The sequence below is a fragment of the Ostrinia furnacalis genome, unplaced genomic scaffold (genome assembly GCF_004193835.3).
Source record: "Ostrinia furnacalis isolate ACB-3 unplaced genomic scaffold, ASM419383v2 OfSCF2419, whole genome shotgun sequence".
Taxonomy (NCBI): Eukaryota; Metazoa; Arthropoda; class Insecta; order Lepidoptera; family Crambidae; genus Ostrinia; species Ostrinia furnacalis.
The window spans coordinates 29,566-48,828 of record NW_021132658.1 but is presented as its reverse complement, the minus strand read 5'-3'; the positions used below and the strand labels follow the sequence as shown (position 1 = coordinate 48,828).

Here is a 19,263-nt window from a genome sequence, read left to right as displayed (position 1 = left end):
TGATTGCGACATAAATCTCAATAGTTAAAACTAATTTTATTCAAAGACTTTGCTTTAGAGGTGGCCTTTAACGTCATTAATGTGTTTCATTTCACAGAAACGTTAAGAGGATAGCCTTTTAACTGAAAAATATAGTTCTAGGAATCAGGATATTGAAACACGAAAATAACGTAAAAAGTTTAAGGAAAATATTGCTACATAAAGTTCTTCTTTAGAGGTTCTTTTAATATTGTTAGTTGATTACACCCACTAGAGTATAAATCATCGTATTTGTAAGTAAAAATCTCAGACTAAATTATTTGATCTGAGCTAAAAATACAAAAAGTAATTGGTAAATGACAATTACTCGTAGTCTACCAAGTAAAACTAGGCAGTCGTAAAACAAAATAATAATGTCCTTACTTTTATCGTACCAATTTTTATTGTGACGAGTAAAAGCGGACCCAATTCCTAGCCAGGGTACCAAAATTGTTACGTAAAAAAACGTTATGCCGTTAACTTTCAATTCCAAGCGGANACTAATGGTTCACGGGGGAGGATAGAGCTCGTTTCTAAATTGCGTAGCTAGGGACGTAGGCGCACATTAGTGACGTGTCGGGGTAATCACGGTTAACGCCTGGACACAACTTCAAATAGTTATTTTACAAAACCTTTTAGTCATATAGTTATATCGTATTTAATTTATCGATGTTTATTTAATCAGTAATCGATTACATAAGCATTGAAAGCGGTAAAAATAACGGATTAATTTATACGAGCAAATTTGTTCTGAAATCGGGAGCGCGGACACGTCGTGGTAATCAATTTTTGACGACTTACGATTTTTTTTATATTACTTAATTTACTATTATTAACTATCTCTGTGGTTTAACAACAAGAACCAAAGTTATACTATTAGATAAAAATATTTGTTACTAAAATATTATGATATTCGGGTACTTTTTGGCCCCGGACACGTGATTTTCTTGGCCGGTGGAATGACCCAAATCTCAATAGTTAAAACTAATTTTATTCAAAGACTTTGCTTTAGAGGTGGCCTTTAACGTCATTAATGTGTTTCATTTCACAGAAACGTTAAGAGGATAGCCTTTTAACTGAAAAATATAGTTTTAGGAATCAGGATATTGAAACACGAAAATAACGTAAAAAGTTTAAGGAAAATATTGCTACAAAAAGTTCTTTAGAGGTTCTTTTAATATCGTTAGTTGATTACACCCACAAGAGCATAAAAATCATCATTTGTACTTAAGTAAAAATCTCAGACTACCTAAATTATTTTATCTGAGCTAAAAATACAAAAAGTAATTGGTAGATGCTTAAGAATTATTCTGCTTCTAATGTCAATTACTCGTAGTCAACCAAGCAAAACTAGGCAGTCGTTAAACAAAATAATAATTTCCTAACTTTTATCGTACCTATTTTTATTGTGATGGGTAAAAGCGGACCCAATTCCTAGCCAGGGCACCAAAATTGTTACGTAAAAAAGCCGTTAACTTTCAATTCCAAGCGGATTCAGAATCGAATCAGTCTGGATCATCTTTCCGGACTGACCCAATTACAGCATCGCTCTTAAACGGCAGCGAACGAGCGCTCGTTAGACGAAGCAGACGTGTGTTTTCGCATGCGATCATCGAACGCGAACTCTCAATTAGATTTGCGCCGCGTCCGAGTCACGTGCCTCTAATCCTGTTAGTGAGAACCTCGCAACAATGTTACATATCAATATCTCGTTCGACATTGCGATTTTGCGATCGCTTCCAGAATATCGGGCGGGTGGTAAGATTCAAGTAATGGAAGGCTTGTAATGCAATATTACGTGAGGTAAACTGATCAGTTCAGTTGGTTACGATAAATATTACGATACGATACGATAAAACTTGCTGCATTTACTCACATTTTGAAACGAGACGATCTGATTTCGATTTAAGCATTGATAAATTGAATTTTTGTATCTAAGGTTAAATCTCATCATCATCATCATTTCAGCCATAGGACGTCCACTGTTGAACATAGCATGTTCAGCAATCTATTCACAAGAGTAAAATAATACGATCACCCAACGATATCATGTTAGTATAGTCATAATAAAATTCTTAATCGTGCACCAATAAAGGTTTTGAATCTCTCGAAAATACTGTTTCTCATTCATTTCAACTATTCAACAAGCAAAACTGTACACAAGGCTTGGGAAACCGGACGGTAAACACACAAGGAATTCGATACAGCTCCCCGTAGGATTCCGAATTCGAGTAGAATCCAGTTGGTCGCGTCTGCCGTAATTCCGAATGAGCTATGGCGCAAATCAACCGCAAACTAGGTTCCAAATGCCAGAAAACAACGTGCTAAAGAGCCTTGTGAGCTTAACTGTCATAAAACTGCAGTTTCAACTGTCCTCCCTTGATATTATGTTGCGATGTCTTCACAAGGTGACTAGAGAAAGAACTCCTTACTCGAATTTCAGGAACAAAAACAAAAATGTGCGTAGACGGTGAGCGAAAGTTATAGAAAAAAAGATTCACACCTTAAGTTTTGTTATATTAATAAAATCCCTATCCCTACATATAGACGTGTCTCTATTTACATAATAATACTAAACTCTTTGTGGTTAGAGAGTTGAACTGGTTGAACTCTGAGTCAGAAGGTATGGGTTGGATTCCAGGACATACATAGTGTAAAATATCAGTCACATAAAGTGCTCTGGGGGGCACTTTAAGCTGTGAGTAAATTGAAATAAGTATGTAAGTAATATCACATACTACCTGCATAATGTCTGAATTAAAAATGTATGTCAGTATGTTACCGTTAAGTGTTAGAAGTTTAAGTACAACGCAATAAAATTCTATCTCATTCAACCCATCCACAACACTGACTAAAATCCAAAAATATAAACTAATTATGTCATAATATTGTCCTTTGTGATTTACATTTTAAACAGCCAATTAAATATTTCACTTTCACGACCGCAACAAATATTTTTGTTAATAATTAATAAGCCATCATTTAAGCGACATTTAATTAACTTGTATCAATTTTACAAGCTTTAATAATGCAGAATTTAAATGGCTGATGTTTAATGTGTAAACACATCCAGCGGTGATGCTTTGAAAATTTTATTTGCTTGGAGTCGGGGACGTGGCATGCATTACGTTGGCGAGCGTCAAAGGTGGAAATTTCTTTGCCTAGGTACCTAGGTAATATGCTGAGTGATTTTCCTGAATTTTCCTCTGAAACTTTAAAGAAATTCGCTGTAAATGTTACAAAAATACTTATATTTCACAATTTTGTTTTGTAGTTACTTATTTGTTTATTCGATCTTAACAATACACAGTTACTCGTAGTATTTTTTAGAGCATAAAGCTGAAAATTGCTGTAAAAAATATCTAAATATGCAAAGCCCTAATTTAAATTTTCAATAAAAAAATTGGCATGCGTTATCCAAAAAGCTACGTGACTTCATTTATATTCGAGCGGGAGACTTTGACGTGACGATCTAAACTTATTCACATAAATCCATTTTCAGCTTTAAGAATAATATTTATACGGTTTATTTTTGTTAAATCTTTACAGGTTGCTAGCCACTACGGACTGCAGATTACGGATTATAAGTAGATTTACTCATTTTAAATACATTACCGACATCTCAAAAATGGTTTCTCATAATCGTATAAGTTCTTCGAACAATCTTTCACAGCAAGTAAAATAAATCTAGTCAGTGGCTATGTATTAAAAGACTAATCAATCAGCAAATACCTACAAACGGTTATAATCATTATGATTTTATCCTTACCATAAAAAGTCGGAAATCAACTTGAACGTACCTTTGGTGTAATCAAGTAGAAAGAAGTGGAAAGTCAAAAAAGACGCAATCGAGCTTATGACTGCTTATATCTTTTTACACAATACCAATTTCCTCCGCAATTTACCCTAAGATGCTTTACATCAGACGGAAAATACGTAACAATCCATCGCGAGCTTCTGACACTGATCAAAACACGTTCACAAAATTAACAATACCTCAGCAAAAAGAAAACCACTCGAGTGAAATTTCCTCGCCCTGACTTATTCGTACTTCCATCACCTTACGGTATAAAAGAAACGTAACATACATACGACCGTTCCCCCCACTCCTGTAATTACGCTCTAGCAATATCGGGAATTGGAACAGAAAGGAATAAGTATTTCAAATAAACGGAATCCCTCGAAGAATTTCTTTGATTAATGGGACTTACTAAGCAAATGAAGGTTTGGGAGGTTTGTTCCATTGAGCAAATAAAAGTAATTTGCATGATAATAGAAACAAAGCAAAAGTGGATTCCGCTCGCGGTGACTCCCGCGATAATTTGGGTTTCGGCATGCTGCGAAGTGGCGGCGATTGAGAAACTTAGTTAAGTATTGTCATATTTCATTTGTTGCTCTATTCGAGGCGTTGTCGTTGAGTTCAACTCTACAGTTGCTGGGCCAACGGGAATCTGAATTGTTCTGTCGGAATATTCTAAGTAGGTATTTTATTGTTGCACAACATAACGTTCCTTATCAAATCATCACCATAGGACTATTATGGACTTATGGCATAACGCTTAAGTAACATTCCTAAAATGTCTTAGCCAAGACAACGGATCACTGAAACTAAATTCCAATTTATCACCGGAATCTGGAGAAAGGAGTTACAGCAGATACTTAGTCCTTGCTATCTGAACAATCCTGCAAGGAAATAAGAAAAGAAACTAAACTAAACGAACTGAACTAGCTCCTAACCTTACATACATCTAAACTGCCTTTGATGGATTCTTGAGATCATCCGAATAAANACTCCCGCTAAAATTTGGGTTTCGGCATGCTGCGAAGTGGCGGCGATTGAGAAACTTAGTTATTGTCATATTTCATTTGTTGCTCTATTCGGGGCGTTGTCGTTGAGTTCAACTCTATACTAACTTGCTGGGCCAACGCGAATCTGAATTGTTCTGTCGGAATGTTCTAAGTATGGATTTATTGTTGCACAAAATATCGCTCCTTATCAAATAATCACTATAATATTCCTAGAATCATTGAAAACAGATTCCAAAATATCCTCGGAATCTGGAGAAAGGTGTTACAGCAGATACTTAGTCCTTGCTATCTGAACAATCCTGCAAGCAAATAAGGAACGTAACTAAACTAAATAAACTGAACTCGCTCTAACCTAAATGCTTGCATTAAGAACATCTAAACTGCCTTTGATGGATTCTTGAGATCATCCGAATAATTAATTTATTTTTGTCTAATTATCCTATTTAGATTACCCAAGTAATAACAACATAACAAGCATCATACCACTCAAAATAACCCCTTACCGCAAATTGCGGGGACGAAAATATTTTATTAGCATACAATACAAAGGGAAGTTATTAATATAGATTAGGAAGCCTCTCAATTTACATAACCCAATTTGTATATTCAATAATCAGAGCTAGCAAAGTTTGTTTATCCCAGTCTTTTGTTTCGTTAAATGAAAATTGATTTGTGAATTTATTCAATCAAATTGTCCCGCCTGATTTTAATTGGTTATTTGAAAGTTTTAGACAAAACACTCTTAACATTCCAAAAGTAGACACGAAAGCAAGGACACTTTTGACAATAAAACAAAGCATTGAAGAGGTAAATTAATGAAGTATTACGCATACATTTTTTTAAATACCTTCGCAAAGTAAAACTTCTGTACGTATGTAGTACTTAATTACTTATTATTATTCTGTGGTAAAACGCAGTAACTTTCGGGGATTTTGAAGTTATCAGCTAGAGTCAAGAAGTAAAGATCTCAAATCCATCATTACTTTTTTCAAACGTCCATAAGTTTGCGCGATTACTGGAATAAGAGCCTACTGCATATTTCTTTGTGGTTCAAAATAGAAGCAACTACCTACCTACGTATGCAAATTTTTAAAACCTAACTTGTCATCGGGTTTAATTTGATAAATTTTCGAGAGACGGGATATCGCGAAAAGCTTTTACATCACGTTCTAGCTGAAAGTAATTAACCTTTTCGATTGAGGTGTTAGCTGGACGTACGAGATATTACACTTATCCTAAGCACAGAATACATAAGCCTAAGAGTAAAACCTCCAGTTACACCATCTTACTTCAACTTTGACAAACGTCACAAATCTGTCAAACTCCATACAAAAAGCACCATTTATCGTTAAAGTTACTGTTCAAGTAAGGTGGTGAGGCCTTAGTGTATGGGTTGGAAGCTGTAATTTAAGGTGCTAAAATAGGTATTAGGACAGGACGGGACGCCTATAGGTACAGTCAGCATCAAATAGTTCGTGACACCCAAAGTACAGTTACGATAGTTGTCCTCGTAACAGGTGAAATAAAATAGTGTTGTCAAATTGACCAATTGACACTTTCTCTCCAAAATTGTCAACATCATTTAAAATCATAAAATACATTACACACGGTGGAAAAAGAACGTAAGCGAGTGAGCGAAAATCGTGATGGTGCGTCCAGACTGGGCGAACGGGCTCGCGCGGCAAACTCTACGTCCTGCTCACTCAAGAGCAGGGTGAGCAGGATGACCAGCCCGCGCGAGCCTATTCGCTCAGTCTGGACTAGATTATCACACCTAAAAGGAGCCAGAACTGAGATAATCCTCCACCTCCGGTGGAATTTTTAAGGTTAATACATAGTTATGAAATATTGCACTAGTACGAAATACGTGGCATTCTTTAGCCCTTTAACAGCAGACAGTTATCAAATTTGTCAGTATTGAAAATGACAGAACATTTACTTTGATTTTTTTTCCTTGTGACTTAGGATATTTGAAACGGGCTCACGCATCCTTTCTACTGACGTAGAAAAAGTAACCCTATTCAAACAAAAACAAGAATCAATCAAAGGACAATCCCTCCTTTCACATTCACGCGAATGAGTTACAGTATCATTTTCCTTGTAAACAAATCGGCTAATGTAAATTTTCAATTTGCCAATGTAAGTGACACACGCGGAAGCACGCTTTGAAGGCAATTTAGAAGTCATTAATAATATTCCCGACACGCTACCAACGCGAGGTTAGGGTAACCATATTTTTGGAAAGTCCTGACAAAATTCCTGAAACAGAAAAAACCGGAGAGAAATATAGTAAAAAGAGAAAACCGCGCGCACGTCTTTTAAGACATCGGGCGTAAGCTTTTACAATTAATCGTCTTACTTAAAAAATTACTCTTGAAAAGCTGGAACAAGTCCAAACAGAATGCCAAAGTCCGAACATGTCCGCAACAATCCAGGTGCTTGGTCACCGATGCGGGGTCGATCAGACCCGACCTCAATTATGTTTAAAGTCAACACATTCTCAAGGTTAACCTGAAATCATGTTAATTGCTCGTTATGGTAAGATATACAGGGTGTGTGGGACACTCCCTAAGCTGGGAGTAAAATTATTACTAGGTACCTAACTGCCGCGAAGTTGAGAATTGCTTCTTTTTTCCTTTCTTTTTTCAAATCCATCAAAATAATTTATAAATAACATACATTTTTGCTAGTTTTCCAAACATTGTGTTTTATGGTAGATATTAGCTGAAAGTATATTTTCCGATGTCGTTGCTTTTTTTCATTGGTGTTAACTTTAAAGTTACTGGCTATAAATGTTTAATTGATGATTTTTAAATTAATGATTTAGCATTTTTTACTAACTTTTTCACCATAAAATACTCTTGCACTTTTAGGGATCGAGAAAAACTTGGGAATCTGGTGCCATAAGTCAAAATCACCATTTACATCGAATGCACATAATAATTGCATGCTTTTACACGAAAGTGACATGATTTCGTTGTGTAATCGCCCAATCCGCCCGATCGACAGGCGCGATGAGGTTTCTGATGACACGTCGTTCTGATCAGTACCATCCAATAACAGCTTAATTGGATCGTTACACTTCTCAGTACACTCGATCATCGTTTTTACTATTTAATCAACGGTTTTCAGATTAAAACGCTATTTTAGATCTGCGTTTTTGTATAAATATTTATGCGAATGCTTCGTTATTTTAAATAACGAGCAAATAATGATAATAACATCGTGTGGATCTAACCCAAAAAATTGCAGACGAAAAATGTACGCAGTTTTGGTAAAGCAACTAATACTAAGCTCTAATGTACCGAAATATGTTTATATTCAAATCATGTTTGTTTCATAAAAGTATTTTGTGATTTTCAATGTTTTATGTGATGTGCAATAAAGAGTCTAATATCAAAGAGTCCCTCTACCTACCCGGTACACGTCTCTATTTAGCGTCTTTGGCGAAGTATCCGTTATTAATTATTAATATTGTGATTAGATCTATAATCAGATTAGGCTTAACTAACGGTAGAGATCACCATCGTCCATTGGTAATCATAATAGAGTAGGTATTGTAAAATAATCGGATCATGTAACTTGGCTTACGCCCGTATCCACAAAAATTACTAAGAGGTCTCAAAGTGCGCGTGGACGTACAGGGTGACACACGAACCAATCACAGAGCTCTATTCAACGCTGTGCTTTCGATTTGTTTCTTCACTTAAGCAAGCAGCGTTTGTGAATACGGGCGTTAGTGATGTAAGAGTGCATCTCTACCGACTGTTGACACTGACGTACACATTACTGCACAACGCTAACAGACACAAATGCTTTTTGCATTCAGTGCCACTTGGTGTGATAAATGAATATCATTTCCTCGGGTATTCCAGTCGCGAATGTTTCCAAACCGCATAGTAAGCGAACACGTTCCGCGTCGAGTATCAAATGCTAGAGCTTTGCAGCTTGGTTATTCTACATTATGAAAAAATATCATAAAAATGTTCTTTACCTCTAATACACAAAGTAAAACGTCTCCTGTCGTGACATGGGGGTTGTAAGAACTGAACTTATAACCCTGGTGTAAGAGGTTTTGCCAGTGAAAAAGTTAATTCAAGCCTGCAATGTCTTAACTAAAACAGGAACTATTTATACAGTCCTAGACTGCATTCCACTTAACACCAGGTGCAATTGTGATTCAAATTAAAATCTGCCATTATTATTACCAGATTTACAGAATCCAAACTCTAAAAGACATATAGGCGTTGGGTGGACAAAAAATTGTATTTATATGTATTATGTAGGTATTTTAGGACTGCCGTTAATACTACTAATTATACGCTGTAGAGGCAAGTCTTTCTGAAATTAAAAGCTCGATTTTGTAAATGATTTTTAAACTATCTATTATGTTCGATACGACCACAGAACGCAAACACGTTCCGCACCAAGTATCAAGTGCTAAACAATCGCGGATAAACCCCTAGTGCTTCAAGTTGGAGTGTGATCAGTTCACACTTCGGAAGTTCGAGTATCATGCGAGCACTGATACGCGTCACAGCCCCGCGCGGTTCCGAACAAACTTCCGGTTGCACTCAATACTACTATCGCCATGTTTATTTTTCTTTACAGCAATTGTTTGGCGCACTATGAATACGGAATGGAAACGGTATAATACTGAGGATTGGTCTCGCTCGCCTCTTGTTTTAGCGTTTCAACAAAGTGCTTGTAATGTGGGATATTTGTTTTCGCAGTTTTTTGTTATGGGCAAATGGGTTTTCTGTGCGAATAAAGATTACAGCTTTCTTCTCCGAATAGTTTGAATGAATCCCATACGATTAGTTTTTGTTTTAGATATCCCTTCTTTTATTTGTGATAGACAAAATTGGTGCTCATAGCAACTAGAAGAATAAAAGTTAATTTCATTACACCTTTGCTATAAAAAGTTCAGAAGCCTTTTGGAGGGAAAGCGAAAACACGCTAATAAAACAAGTCAGATCGATCAACCGAGGTACAAATAGCATGAGCCGAAGTTGCCTGGAGTAATTGGCAGGTAGCCGCTTTGCCACATCCAAAGTTGCCGACAAGTTAGTTAGGCGGGTTTGTAGCTGTAGGTATGACAATAAAAAGCTACCTTTACGGCTACGTATTCACAATGAGATTATCTCAATGTGGGACTAAAGTAGCGACATACATTTACTGGAATCTCTTTTACTTCAACCATTCCAACGCGTGCAGATCGCCATCGCCGGCGCGATTATAGACCAATGACAGTTCGCGCGGACTGTCATGGGTTGCGCGGACTGTTATGGGTCGCGCGACCTGTCATTGACCTATCGCGCGTTGGTGTGGTTGAAGCTATATCTACGAGTATTTCTGTATAATCACTGCTGGTGGTGGGACAAGGACCCTGCAATTCTATAGAACCAGGATTTTCCACCACCGCTACTCCTGCATAGCCAGGATCTACAGTTAGGTATCCCGTGAAACCCAACCAGTGAAGATTGAGTACGTAGTCCCGGAAATGGCTTACTGTTTTGGAACTCGCGACGAATGTAATTAGAAGAATAATGTTCAAGACTTTACTCCATAGCTAAGTGGGAGACAAGATGGCTGGAAAGTTAGAGACGTGTCTAAACATAATTGATGAGTGTAACTCCCACATCGGTTGGGTCCGACATCTTTCGAAAATTTTAGCTTGAGTCAATCTATACTCTATACTAATATTATAAATGCGAAAGTAACTCTGTCGGTCTGTCTGTCTTGCTTTCACGCCCAAACCACTGAACCGATTTTGATGAAATTTGGCATAGATATAGTTTGAGTCCTGGCAAAGGACATAGGATAGTTTTTATTCCGCTTTTTGAAACAGGGTCGCGCGCTATGAATGGTTTCTGTGACAGACAAAATTCCACGAGGGCAAAGCCGCGGGCGGAAAGCTAGTCTGTTAATAAAATAGAAAATGAAAAATAGACGAAAACTTACAGTTTCAAAGTTTCCTGCCATTATTTGCCTACCCTCATATAGTATCACGAAAAGTTAACGCTGCCGACGAGTAATTGGCAGGTAGCCGCGCACTGCAAGTTCCCGCCGTAATAACCTAGGTGCAGGTACGCGAGAATTCAGAAATGCAACGCTTAATGGAGTTTTCTTTATGCTATAAAATAGTTTTAAACTGTTTATGGTTAGGAACAGTTTGTGATATACGTTACAGTGTATTTAGTTTACAGCAGTTTGGAAACTGTTCGGAATTACAGTGTTTGGTGTTTTAATGTATTTAGAAGAATTTTATTTTAGGTTCAAATAATTACAATATAAAAAAGTATCAGTCAACATAAAGTATCCTTAGATGATAATGTAGGTTTCAGTTTTTCATTTATTTTTCTAACTTAAACTCGTATCTGATGACTTTTTTTATGTTAGTCATATTATTATATTCCTGTATTCAATCACAGCACAGAGCATGTGTTGCTTTTGTTTCCAACATTAATGAAATATTCAACGCCACGTATTGGGAACTAATTAATTATTGCCGAGATAATACACGGTTTTAATTGACGTTAGACGTAGACGTATAGCAACACCGAAGCTGACGTAATTACGTAACGCGTTCGAATCTGAAGCGTATTCACAAATCCAAGCAAATTATCTAGATGAAGTCAAAACAATGTTAATTACGAACCAATTGGTGCTGCTCGACTCATTGTCGACGTAAAACCGAAGCCAAACAAGATTGTTTAATCACAATCAACATTGCAATGAAGCTTCGCTTTACATAATATAAGAAAATACAGTAGAGATTTTCTTTACTTTTCATTGAACCGCCATTTGGCACAAAATTATAGTTGTTACTATTGATACCACAATGTTTATACTGCCGCATGTAGGTACATCACGTCACACAAAAAGAAATAAAATGACAAAAAGACTGTACATATTGTGGTACTATCGGCAACAGTGTTAACTACCCATTGCGTGTCATGTCATCTCGTACTATCGCAAAAAATCACCATTATTGATGAGAGCGAGAGCAGAAATGGATAGTTAACAGTGTGGCCGTGTGTACATGATAATATTCACGATACTATTCAGGAAAATTTACACCTCTCCATTATGTATTTTTTGGTTACAATAAAATTAACCAACGAAAACAAGTACTAAAACTTGACGAAGTGCATGAGCGATCTTGTTTCTGAGATAACATTGTATTATAGTAGTAATCGAGTGTATTTTATTCCTTAATTTACCCAACTACGGAATTTTTTACTTTTAATTACTCACAAAACTCCACACTATGTTTATCACACGTTTCGCGTACGTTTCACGCGCTTAAATTTAATTAACCCTTTTGCATCCGCCTCTACTGTGCCGAATCTAAGGACAGCCTCGTACACCGTTCTGTAATTTCTATGCTTGACAATAAAACGGAACGTTTATTTTAATGTTCCCATTCTAGAGAATGATCATACAATCCAAATGTTGTTTGTTATAAAAACAATTTATAAAACACTCGTATGCATAATATGCAGTGGGCAATATCAATTTAGCGCAGTAATGGGTACCTACGAGTAACAGCCTTTATATTGCGATTTTTAACTGGCACTCCAGAAAATAACTTATGTTTGACGATCGTCACTCAAGTCGTTATAATAAACGCTTTATTAGTGAGCTCCATTGAATAGTGCTTAGAGTCTTACGCCCTTATTCACAAACGATGCTTGTTAAGTGAAGCAGCGAACGCACAGCGTTGAATACAGCTCCGTGATTGGTTTATGTGTCACCCTGTGCATCTCCGCGCACTGGGAGACCTCACAGTAATGTTTTTTTTCTTATCCACAACGAGGAAGCTCTTGGCCTGTATCTTACCTGATGGTGAGTGATGATCAGGCCGAAGGTGGAAGCGAGCTTCACCCGGAATCCTCAACCACGGAGGAACTGGTTACCTATGTTTGTGAATACGGGCGTTAGATCATATTGTCCCGCTTCACTTGCGTGTAGCATAAAACAGGCATATACGTTAGGAGTGGATAGCATGGGATTGCAGTGTATCTTTGTTATACCACCCCTTTTACTTCTATCTTTATACGGCTATCAGTGACTAATGATTTCGGAACTGAGTAGATAACAACGTTGTAATAATTATCTAACTTAGACCGGGTTGCACAATCTTACTTTAACATTGACAAACATCAGAAATCTGTCAAACTCCATACAAAAAGCACCGGTTATCGTCATAGTTACCGTTAAAGTTAGGTAGTGCAACTCAGCCTTAATTGTTGCGGCTAACGGAACCATTCCCAACTAGGCCATTTGACTAAAATACATAACTTGATATTGAGCCAAATCGCATGATGAATACTTTTGCTTAATAAAGAGAACGTAAGTTAACTAATAAAAATTAAACGCTCGTTGAACAGTGTTTTATGTGACGTTTGGTATGGAAATGTCAATTTAAAACAGTGTTCAACAAGTGTGTAACATTTTTTTAGTAAAGGGGTTACAGAATAAGTACAAAATCAATAGCCTGAAAAGAACTCAGGCCTAAAAAGCTGCTGACGTAACAGTGACAGGATCATGAAAGATAAGCTAATTCAAAAAGTTAATTTCCCAAATTGATCCACCTGGGAGCACAAAAAGCGATTAAAATGGACAAAGCATCCAAAATATAAACACAATTTACAAATGAAGATTAAATAGGCCGATTCCTAGCAGGCAATTAATTAAAAAGAAACCCTGCTTAAAAGATCGAAGCAGTGTTCGTGAAGATATCCGAGGAATTCCCTTCGTTCTGAACTTATTCGCTTAATTGATCATTTTATTTTGAATAAATACCATAAGCTATGAGTTGCCCTAATTATAAAATCAATGGAACCCGTAATTGTGGAGTTTAACTAGTTCCAGCGATAAATATTAGATCAGCCTTACCTTAACCGACCGCAATATTGATCGAACCGGGGTAATCTACCCGAATACATTTAGAATACAATGGCCACAATCGATGTAATATTGTCATTGGAGCGTGAAAATGTTTGTTTACTATCACAAAGAAAGCAAGTAATATTCTTTTGATATAACCGTTTGTACATATCAACTTCGAGGACATTTACTTACCAGTTATACAATGTACATAAGTAGACATACTTATTTAAACAAACCCAAAGAAAATTACTCACTACAGTAGACAAGGTAGCATTCGATTTCGATTTGAAATCGCGATCGGTTTGTAACTTAACTATGTAACCTAAAGTTACATAGCGGTAACGACTTATTTTTACAATATGACAATTGAGCATCACAGCTTTTTTAGATCAATCGTTTTAAGTCGCTCACTCAATTAAGCAACTTTAAGTCACTGAAAGTTATTATAAAAAGGGCATTTTCATATTTTTCTATGTTTGTAACGAATAAACTCAATAAGTACTGAATGAATTTAGAAAATAATTTCACAATTAGAATATTACATTAATCTCTGGGTAACATAGAATGAAATTCAGGCGGATGAAGCCATGGGCAAAACTAGTTTAATCCCAACTAATATTATAAATGCGAAAGTAACTCTGTCTGTCTGTCTGTTTGTCTGTCTGTCTGTCTGTCTGTCTGTTACGCTTTCCCGCTTAAACCTCGCAACCGATTTTGATGAAATTTGGCATAGAGATAGTTTGAGTCCCGGGAAAGAACATAGGATAGTTTTTATCCCGGTTTTTGAAACAGGGACGCGCGCGATAAAGTTTTTCTGTGACAGACAAAATTCCACGCGGGCGAAGCCGCGGGCGGAAAGCTAGTTATAAATAAAGAACTTGACTAGCAATCTTCAATAACCAATAGGTTACTGCCAAAAGATGAGTGCAAATGTTTCAAGCTACCTTCGTTTTATTGCGGTGCACAACCTTTCCGATCTGAAGTTTTTTCAATATTTTAATTAAGTAATTTCATAAAACTCAGTACTGGAGTCATCCATGTTTATTTATTCAGAAACCCTTTTTAATTTAGGCGCAGACTACCGATTTGTTGTCGGCCGATTGTTTAGTCGGGCAGTTAATCAGTATGGGCATGGGCATGTATGTACGTGCGCACATTACTACAACGATTTGGTATCGGCTGATTCTTTATACAAATTAAAATCGGGCCCAACTATCGGCCAACTAAAAGTCGGTGGTCTGTGCCTAGGCTTAAAAATACTACTATAGAGTATGCCCACAGACCATTAATACAGATATAAATTATGGCAATTAATCATTTGAAAAGAAGTTTACCAGTGTCTTATACCTAAATCTGAATATAATAAAGTAGTAAATCGCTTGACACATCAAAATTGCCACCAATACCGTTAAAGGCACGGAAGCAATCCATCGGCTGCCGAAGCCAACAGTTTAACTTCATCAACGACATCCCTCTTTGATCTCAATTAGATTGCCAAACATCCATCTACCCCCAAGAAATCGTATCCGTTATAAATTCAATGTAATTCACTCTGTGCATGTTGTAATTAATTTATGCGAGTTAACGACATGTCGCTTGCCATTTTGTTGTCGCGGTGGAGTCGAGTGCTTTGGAATGGCGTAATATTATTTCAACTTTGTAACGTTCGCATTTTACGGGTAACGGGGTTTTATAGTATTCTCGGATTATATAAATAATTTAATTAGTATGTAATTTGTGCTTCAATACAACGTGTAAGAGGTTAATTTAGGAAACAAATTACGAACGATTTCTCGAGATGTTAAGATAAGTAGGTAGGAAGCTCAGAGCTTTTTCTCTATGATTCTCAAAACGTATTTTATTTGGATAAATAGAAACTACATGATTATACCAAACGATATTCAAAGGAACTAAAATTTTAACGTCCATTTCGCAGTATACGTTATTCCTCCCACATGCATAATATCTCTCTTCGCAAGACATTTCTAGTCAACATGTCTATCTTCAAACGTCCTTCCGCGAATGCGTTATGATGTTCACATATCATAAACAAAACGTAGAGGCAGCGGAATTATTCATGTCTTCCATGCCGCCTAAATGAATGAAAAAGCAGGCAAACCAGACTTCAAAATACTCTTAGATTAAACACGCTACTTTGAATAACGACTTGTAAATAAGTGTTTTCATTTCTAATGTATCAATCTGAATAAATGTTTCTGTTTTACACCATCAGCGTAATAAAAATAAAAATTGGCAAACTGAAAAGTAATACATGTCCGTCATATTTTTCAAACTACATAGTAGAAGTCATTACTTACCTCCGTTTTATAACGATGCATTTAAGTAGGTTACCGTGTGCACTATTCAGTCACTGCCCTCCCCTAATGTCACTGAACATTGTTTCATTAAACATTCACGTTTGAATAACTTGTAATTTACCGCACTATTAATTATTACTTACATAAAACTAAGTGTAGTTAAATAATAAGTTAAGTTTAATGTCGAATAAAGTTCGCGAGCGGGTTCGTAGCTCGTAGCTCGTAGCGGCTACGGCGTAGACGACCGGCCTCCGTAGCAACCGCGGCTGACTGACTGGTCTCGCGGTCCGCTCCTATTAGTAGGCTTTTTGAGCACTTAAGATTTCCCTTTAGGCTGTAGAGAAGGTTACGCTAGTGGTAAATTAGTAAGTACTAAATGATAGCATAATTTGAGAGATTTTTTGCTTTATTTGAGTTTGTGTGGATTTCTTTTTAAAGCAGGTTAACCGCAATGAACTGGAAATTATTTATATGGTTCTTTTTTAAAATGATGTTGTTATGATTTATTTACAAAGTAACAATTAGTTAGCAACGGCACATAGCGGAAGCCGTGGGTAGTTCAAGAAATTATTTTTACAATGTAACTACATTAGTGTAAAATGTATTTTAATAACTTAATTACTTGTCATAAGACAATAAATCATTTGACTTTCCAATAAAATGGAATTCCGTTTCCTGACTTTCGTTCAATTTCTTGAAATATGGAATTATGTTAATGTATCCAAACCGTATGTTCCTATATTTTTGTAAAGGCTGGGTTATTCGTAAATTTACATGAAATTGCTGAGTTTAGACCATAATTTTCAGTCTGGGTTTGGGTTTAACGTTTTCGTGCTTGAGAAGTATCAAGAGGTAATTTTAAACAATTTATAAGGTAACGTTCGAGCACTTAATAACCGTCTTAAAAAACTGTAACAAAGGCTTTTAATTTCATTGTTTTAATACTCGTTCTTTGTGAGATTTCCTTTTACGTGTCTCGAATGTACGTTACAGGAATTATTTCTGTTTGTTCCTGTCACTGACATAATATCTTCCTCTCTAGAGAGAAAATCGTAGACAAGGCGAAATGCAATATAATACGGAACAAAATGGACCTCGATGTAATAAAATTGTTTGATTCATTCTGTTCGATTTCTAATAATAAATCTAGACCACTTTTTATGATACGAAAGTGTGGCAATATTGCGATGAGATTTGAAAGCTAAATGTTATTACAAGTAAGTAAATGTACATTTTCGATAATAATAGCAAAATCAGAATGTTGTATTTCAAGTAATAAGTATTGGCAAATATTACATTTCTAAATTCTTTAGCTTAACGGAAGCTATTATTTCATCCGTATAATAAGACTTAGAGTTTCTTACGAATTATTAATAGTAGGTACTTATGTAATTGAAATCCACGAGAGTGAAGCCATAGCAAAGCCTTAGTTATGCAATAAAATATTAAGAACTGTAGGAAGATTCCCGGCTTAACAAGAACTGGATTTGCTAATCCTTGGCACAGTAGATGGAGTGCAGTGACCCACACATAAAACGCCCAATGAATATATCTCAATACACAGCGAGTCCCGACAATTCAAGATTTCGTCTACTGTAACAATAGCTTTATTTTCGTGGCAGCCTTTGTACAATTCTAATGTGCTGTAATATGATTTCCCCCAACAATAAGTGCCAAAATTCGGTGACAACCCAAGTAAGTTATGCGCCATTCGCGTGACTAACAACAAGTATGGCAGGTCAGTACTATAACCATTTTTGTGTATGCTGGCACGCACTGTGGTTGACTAATTAATTTAGTATTATTTAACACAGGTAGGTAAGTTGTGACAAAGGCTGTGACTTAATGCCGCAAACAGTTGTTGGGCATAGGTTATTAGGTATTTTGATTAATGTACCAGGTAATTTGCCCCGCCTTGAAGGTCGAATGACAGCAAATAATGTACCTGGTAGGAAAAGCAGCTATTATGTAGTTTTATTTTCATTAATCAAAACAAATTATAGATACTCAAATGCAGTTTGAAGCTTACCAGTAAATGCTATGGCTATGGCCCTTAACTAAATTATGTAAAGCTGTGACCACACAGAGCGCTTTACTCAGATACCTTACAGTCAAGAGGAAACTCTTAGCCTGTATCTCATCTGATGGTAAGTGACGATCAGGCCGAAGATGGAAGCGATCTTCACCCGGAATCCTCAACCACGGAGGAACTGGCTATCTTACCTCTAACTGCCGGAACACAACATTTGTGTATGAATTAAAAGTAGATAAGTTTGAGTATAGGCGATAAAAGCTACGACTAATTCCAATTAAATCTCTAGATCCAGCGTTATGATTCTGGCGTTATGATGTTAACATTATATGACTTTGCTTGCTTCAAAAATTTAAGCACAGCTAGTGACTGTACCTCATGAAGTAACGTGAATTCATAAGGTAAAATATCCAATGCATCATTTGGCTGCAGCCTTACTAGCTTCATTACCCTTAATACCTTTCTAGGAATTAACCGATTCCAATAGAGTAGAACTGTACAGCATCGAGATTGGTATACAGTTTCACAACGATCAATGGGATACTCTCAGTACGACCTATAAAGGTAAGTGGTCTGTAAGATGATTCCGAGTCCTATGAACTGTGTATGGGACTGGCTGTAACTTCGACTAGATAACAGACAGCAAGTTTGAGCTGACCTTAACTGGAATAAACCTTTAATATGTAACTGTACAGAGCTGGAACAGAACGACTATTTCCTAAAATGTAAAATGTTACAATCAATTTCAAAATGACAACATGATACGTGGCATGTACTCATATAAAATATCTTCGCTCAAAACAAATTCAGGTTATCAAACAGAAAAAAGACAACAAAATATACCAACTCCTAAAATAAAAGCCTATTTGTTGATTCGGAATCTCTGCTTCTTAATTAAAAATCTTTTTATTTGTGATAAGAATCTTCATGTCTCGTAATTAAAATTTAAGAAACAAAGAACAAAAGAAGTCTAAATTACAGGCATACCTCAGACGCAGTAACGAGAATTTTCCTGAAATTGAAATCGTACTCCGTACGTCAGCTTTTGGGAATTCATGGAAACTATAAAACAATAGATGCCAGCCAAGTGAGAGTCGGAAAACGCATAAAGTCGGCATGTTATTAGCCAAGAAAAGTGGCTAATTATAGTAACTGCTTAAATACCTAGGTAAGTTAAGATTGAAGGCC

At 36.3% G+C, this 19,263-nt stretch overlaps 1 protein-coding gene across 1 annotated transcript in view; it reads right to left on the bottom strand.

Annotated features, from left to right (window-relative positions):
• Sol1 (CUB domain-containing protein Sol1) overlaps nucleotides 1-16,291 on the bottom strand; it is a 276,393-nt gene extending 260,102 nt beyond the window's left edge. The window contains exon 1 of the mRNA XM_028308406.1: nucleotides 16,044-16,291. The gene's annotated coding sequence lies outside the window, so the exon portion shown is untranslated. The remainder of the gene's footprint in view (nucleotides 1-16,043) is intronic.
• Between the last annotated feature and the right edge of the window lie 2,972 nt (nucleotides 16,292-19,263).